The sequence below is a fragment of the Aegilops tauschii genome, chromosome 3 (assembly GCF_002575655.3).
Source record: "Aegilops tauschii subsp. strangulata cultivar AL8/78 chromosome 3, Aet v6.0, whole genome shotgun sequence".
Taxonomy (NCBI): Eukaryota; Viridiplantae; Streptophyta; class Magnoliopsida; order Poales; family Poaceae; genus Aegilops; species Aegilops tauschii.
This window is the reverse complement of record NC_053037.3, coordinates 51,485,670-51,492,542: the sequence shown is the minus strand read 5'-3', so window position 1 is coordinate 51,492,542 and position 6,873 is coordinate 51,485,670. Positions and strand designations below refer to the sequence as shown.

Here is a 6,873-nt window from a genome sequence, read left to right as displayed (position 1 = left end):
TTTCTGATGTTATGATAAATTGCAATTGCTTCAATGACTGAGATTATAGTTTGTTAGTTCTCAATAAAGTTTCTGATTCATACTTCGCATTGTGAATAGATTATTACTTGAGCATAAGAAATATTATGACAATATCCATATATGTTGCTGTTATGAAAATAATCATGATGCCCTCATGTCCATATTTTATTTTTATCGACACCTCTACCTCTAAACATGTGGACATATTTATCGTTATCGGCTTTCGCTTGAGGACAAGCGAGGTCTAAGCTTGGGGGAGTTGATACGTCCATTTTGCATCATGCTTTTATATCGATATTTATTGCATTATGGGCTGTTATTACACATTATGTCACAATACTTATGCCTATTCTCTCTTATTTTACAAGGTTTACATAAGGAGGGAGAATGCCGGCAGCTGGAATTCTGGGCTGGAAAAGGAGCAAATATTAGAGACCTATTCTGCACAACTCCAAAAGTCCTGAAACTCCACGAAAGTTATTTTTGGAAATAATAAAAAATACTGAGCGGAAGAAATACCTGAGGGGGGCCCACACCCTGGCCACGAGGGTGGGGGGCGCGCCCTACCCCCCTGGGCGCGCCCCCTGCCTCGTGGGCCCCCTGTTGGCCCTCCGGTGCCCATCTTCTGGTATATGAAGTCTTTCGTCCGAAGAAAAATCATAAGCAAGCTTTCAGGACGAGACTCCGCCGCCACGAGGCGGAACCTTGGCGGAACCAATCTAGGGTTCCGGCAGAGCTGCTCTGCCGGGGACACTTCCCTCCGGGAGGGGGAAATTATCGCCATCGTCATCACCAACGCTCCTCTCATCGGGAGAGGGCAATCTCCATCAACATCTTCACCAGCACCATCTCCTCTCAAACCCTAGTTCATCTCCTGTATCCAATTCTTGTCTCCAAGTCTTGGATTGGTACCTGTAGGTTGCTAGTAGTGTTGATTACTCCTTGTAGTTGATGCTAGTTGGTTTATTTGGTGGAAGATCATATGTTCAGATCCTAAATGCATATTAATACTCCTCTGATTATGAACATGAATATGCTTTGTGAGTAGTTACGTTTGTTCCTGAGGACATGGGAGAAGTCTTGCTATTAGTAGTCATGTGAATTTGGTATTCGTTCGATATTTTGATGAGATGTATGTTGTCTATCCTCTAGTGGTGTTATGTGAACGTCGACTACATAACACTTCACCATTATTTGGGCCTAGAGGAAGGCATTGGGAAGTAATAAGTAGATGATGGGTTGCTAGAGTGACAGAAGCTTAAACCCTAGTTTATGGATTGCTTAGTAAGGGGCTGATTTGGATCCATATGTTTCATGCTATGGTTAGGTTTACCTTAATACTTTTGTTGTAGTTGCGGATGCTTGCAATAGAGGTTAATCATAAGTGGGATGCTTGTCCAAGTAAGGACAGCACCCAAGCACCGGTCCACCCACATATCAAATTATCAAAGTACCGAACGCGAATCATATGAACGTGATGAAAACTAGCTTGACAATAATTCCCATGTGTCCTCGGGAGCGCTTTTCTTTATATAAGAGTTTGTCCAGGCTTGTCCTTTGCTACAAAAAGGATTGGGCCAGCTTGCTGCACTTTATTTACTTTTGTTACTTGTTGCTCGTTACAAATTATCTTATCACAAAACTATCTGTTACCTATAATTTCAGTGCTTGCAGAGAATACCTTGCTGAAAACCGCTTATCATTTCCTTCTGCTCCTCGTTGGGTTCGACACTCTTACTTATCGAAAGGACTACGATAGATCCCCTATACTTGTGGGTCATCATCATGTTCCAGGTTGCACACTGCGACACGGCGGCCGAAGCATGGGTCGCCATCAGGAAGATCTTTATCTCCCAAACTCAGGCGCACGTCGTCAACACCAGAATCGCCCTCTCCACCACCAAGAACGGCAACTCAACGATGTCCGAGTACATCGGGCGCATGAAGGCGCTCGGTGATGAGGTGGCATCGGTGTGCAAGCTGCTCACCGACGACGACATGGTGTCCTACATCATGGCGGGACTCGACTACGACTACGTGTCCTTCGTCTCCACGATCTGCGCTCGCACTCAGCAAATCAAGGTGAGCGAGCTTTACTCGTAGCTGATCAGCTTTGAAAGCAGGTTGGCGATGTTTGAAGGTGAAGGGCAGTCCTCCCACTCCTCTGCCAACGCCGTGTCTCGCGGCGGACGCGGTGGATACAACCGTGGCGGTGGTCGCGGTGGCAACGGTGGCCGCAATGGAGGCAGCCGTGGCAACGGAGGCGGCGGTCGTGGTCGCGGCGGCGGCCGCGGCAATGGAGGAGGCCGCAACGATCTGCCTGAGGTCTTCTGCCAAATCTGCACCAAGCCAAACCACACGGCCATGGAGTGCTAGTCGCTTCGACATCTCCTTCAACAAGGAGAAAAGTGCAGCAGCCGTCAACACCAACTCCTCCTACGGGGTGGACACGAACTGGTATGTGGACTCAGGAGCAACAGACCACATCACCAGCGAGCTCGACAAGCTCACCGTCCGTGACAAGTACAATGGACACGATCAAGTGAACATGCCAAACGGCGCAGGTATGAAGATTTCCCATATAGGTCATGCTTATGTTCGTATCCCTACTCGCAATCTTCATCTCAAAAATATCTTGACTGTGCCCAAAGCCACTAAAAACTTGATCTCTGCTCATCGTCTAGCTAATGACAATCATGTGTTTCTTGAAACTCATCCTCATTTTTTCTATGTCAAGGACAAGGCAACGAGGAAAACCCTTCTCCACGGCAGGTGTAGAAACGGGCTCTATCCCCTATCATCAGCTCCCATAAGCTCGGGCAGACATGCACTTGGCGCCACCAAGATCTCTCCATCAAGGTGGCACGATCGCTTAGGACATCCATCCTCGGCAATAGTTCAACATGTTCTTAGACAAAATAAAATTTCCTTTTCTAGCAAAGAGTTGAATAAAGAGGGAGTGTGTGATGCTTGCCAACAAGGCAAGAGCCATCAACTTCCCTATCCAAATTCTAGTAGTTTTCTCTGATGTATGGGGGCCTGCCCGAGATTCGATCAATAAGAAAAATTATTATGTGAGTTTCATCGATGACTTTAGCAAATTCATGTGGATATATATTCTCAAACATAGATCAGAAGTTTTCAAAGTATTTCATGAGTTTCAAGCACTTGTTGAACGACTCTTTGATCGCAAGATTATCACCATGCAAACAGATTGGGGCGGCGAGTATGAGCGCCTCAACTCGTTCTTTCGTCAAATAGGGATCACACATCACGTATCATGCCCACATGCCCATAAACAGAATGGGTCAGCCGAGAGAAAACATAGGCACATTGTAGATGTGGGTCTCTCTCTTTTAGCTCATGCTTCCATGCCCTTAAAATTTTGGGACGAAGCTTTTCTAGCCGCCACCTATCTTATCAATCGCACTCCTAGCAAAGTGATCAATCTTGATACTCCCTTGAAAAAATTGTTCCATGAAAAACCCAACTACCATGCTCTATGCACTTTTGGTTGTGCATGTTGGCCAAATCTTCGACCCTTTCATGCTAAGAAGCTAGAATTCCGTTCAAAACAATGCGTTTTTCTTGGCTATAGCAATCTCCATAAAGGGTTCAAGTGTCTTGATGTCAAAGAAGGACGTGTCTATATTTCTCGTGAGTTGACGAAATGATTTTTCCGTTTGCTTGGCTCAATCCAAATGCCGGCGTTCCCCTTCGTTCTGAAGTTCTCCTTCTTGCTGAAACTACTTCATCTGAACCTCTTGATCATGGGGACGAACAGACAGCTGATCCTTCGGTTAATCTTCATAAAAATCCTGCTGTAAATTTTGGTGGAAATTCTGTTTTTGGTCATGATTTTATGCAGCAGGTAGGCGCATAACACGAAGCAGATTCAGGTGCTGCTCCAGATCCTGCCAGCGGCGATCCCGGGGAGGATTCTCCCTCGCCTTCCACGCTGGACAACGGGATCCGCACCGCATTAGCCTTGGGGGCGGGCGACCCAGCCTCACCGCGACGCGTGTCCCCTCGCGGGCCCGTGGGCGCGGATGCTGCAGCGCACTCCGGGTCAGGCGGACCCACAAGCAGCGAGGCGCCGCCCTACACGCGCCAAGTGGCGCGGCCCTCTTCGCACGGTGGTGCGGGCCAATCAGGTGGGCCGCATGCAGGCGACAGCATCCGCCTCGGATCTGCGGCTGTTGGGCCAGGCGCGGACGCTGGCGATGCTGACAGGATCCTTCTTGGATCTGGTGCGGCTGGGTCAGGCTTCGGATCTGCTGTGCAGGGCTCCGGATCGTCTGTGCAGCCGCCTTCTGCGATGATTTCTGTGTCTCCACCAAGAACAAGATCTCAGCATGGTATTTTAAAACCGAAAGTACGTACGGATGGTACGGTCAGGTATGACAAAGGGCGTCGGTTTGCTGGTCTTGCTGTCACGGGAGAACCAAATACTTTGGTAGAAGCTTTGGAAGATAAAAATTGGAAAAATGCAATGAATGAGGAATATAATGCTCTTATGAAAAATAGAACATGGCATCTAGTTCCTCCAGCGAAAGGGAGGAATTTAATTGACTGGAAATGGGTCTATAGAATTAAAAGAAAAGCAAATGGAGAAATAGACAGATACAAGGCTAGACTAGTTGCAAAGGGTTTTAAACAAAGATATGGTATAGATTATGAAGATACCTTTAGCCCTGTTGTGAAAGCAGCTACTGTTAGACTTGTTCTCTCTATTGCAGTATCAAACAATTGGAGTCTTCATCAATTGGATGTGCAGAATGCGTTCCTTCATGGCGTTCTAGAGGAAGAAGTGTATATGAGACAACCACCTGGGTATGAGGTAAAGGACAAGTTATTATGTGTGTAAGCTTGATAAGGCTTTATATGGTTTGAAACAAGCACCTAGAGCATGGTACTCCAGGCTGAGTGTGAAACTCCAAAGACTTGGTTTTCAGCCGTCCAAAGCTGACACATCACTATTCTTCTATAGAAAAGGCAAAATCACCATTTTTATGCTAGTGTATGTTGATGATATTATTGTTGCAAGCTCATCACAGGATGCAACCAAAGCATTGCTTACGGATCTAAGGAGAGATTTTGCTCATAAAGATCTTGGTGATTTGCACTACTTCTTGGGAATAGAAGTAAAAAAGGTTAAAGATGGCATGGTCTTGAGTCAAGAAAAGTATGTGTCAGATGTGCTAAAAAGAGCAGGTATGATGAATTGCAAGGTATCAAATATGCGCCTTCCAACTTCTGAAAAATTATCTAAGGAAGAAGGAGAGGCTTTAAGTGCTGAAGATTCTACAAACTATAGAAGTGTTGTAGGTGCCTTGCAATATCTAACACTTACAAGACCTGACATATCTTTTCCTATCAATAAAGTATGTCATTTTCTGCATGCCCCTACTCTTGCACATTGGACAGCAGTAAAGATGATCTTAAGATATCTGAGGGGTACTATGAGTACATGTTTGAAAGTCACAAGGTCAATGTCAACTTTGGTGAGTGCATCCTCTGATGCAGATTGGGCAGGTTGTCCTGATGATAGAAGATCAACAGGGGGTTTTGCTATTTTCTTTGGACCAAATCTTATATCATGGAGTGCACGGAAACAAGCTACTATATCAAGATCAAGTACAGAAGTTGAGTACAAGGCCTTAGCCAATGCCACAGCAGAGTTGATATGGGTTCAAACCTTGTTGAATGAGCTTCGTGTTAATCACTCCCCTGTTGCACGGTTGTGGTGTGATAACATTGGTGCCACTTATCTATCAGCAAATCCAGTGTTTCATGCCAGAACAAAACACATTGAGGTTGATTATCATTTTGTGCGAGAAAGAGTAGCTAAGAAGCTTCTTGATATTCGGTTCATTCCCACTAATGATCAAGTTGCAGGTGGTTTCACTAAAGCCTTATCATGGCGCAAGTTAGAAGAGTTCAAAAACAATCTCAACTTGGTGAATTTATGATCGAGGAGGTGTGTTAGAATATAATGTATGTATATACGGTTGTGTATATAAAACCGTATATACCTCGCGTGCGTGATCTTGTAACATGGTAGTTAGGTTGCTTGAATCCTTATCTCGTAGGTAGCTTACTTGAGGATCAAGTCCAAACCTAACTACCGAATCTTGTAAACCCTAGCCTATGGCTATATATAACACGTAACGCGTCCCTGCTAGGCATACGCTTCAAGCCCTCTTTCAATGGCGGCATGGCCCCGCCTCCGCGAGGCAGCTTCTATTTCTCTTCCTTCCCGCAGCCAGGATCTTCGACGCCATCCGCTGTTACGACACACGTGCATAGCTATCCACTGTGCTTTCCAATCACACGCTACCTTAGCTTAGCTGGAAACGACGTTGATCCAGGATGTGTACATATGAGCCGGACCGGAGAGTCGCACGGCGTCACCATCCACCGCTCACTCCATCATCACGCACTCCATACGTGCGTGGGTTGTTCGTTGCACTCTCTTGCCAAAGCCACATGAAAACAAAGCATTCATCTATTCTATCCTGCTACTCTCTTGCCAAAGCCACATGAAAACAAAGCATTCATCTATTCTATCCTGCTACGTAGTACCAACCGTCTACGTCGCTGATGTTGTCACTTTTTTTTTGCGGGTGATGTTGGCACGTTGTTGTTGGTCCCCTCGATATCGGTTGGAAGGAGGAGGACATATACAAGATCTATCACTGCAGATTGCAAAATAGTATTACTTCCATCCTAACTTATATGTTTTAGATTTGTCTAGATACCAATGTTTCTAACACTAAACATGTCTACCGTACATCCGTATTTAGACAAATATACTTATAACCAAAGTGAAACGGGACGATGTATAGAACG

At 45.6% G+C, this 6,873-nt stretch overlaps 1 non-coding gene across 1 annotated transcript; it reads left to right on the top strand.

Annotated features, from left to right (window-relative positions):
* Nucleotides 1–2,001: 2,001 nt before the first annotated feature.
* On the top strand, nt 2,002–2,140 carry LOC120962221 (small nucleolar RNA Z247). The gene has a single exon (XR_005753063.1). It is a non-coding gene; the product is annotated as a small nucleolar RNA Z247 (small nucleolar RNA).
* The last annotated feature ends 4,733 nt before the right edge of the window (nt 2,141–6,873 follow it).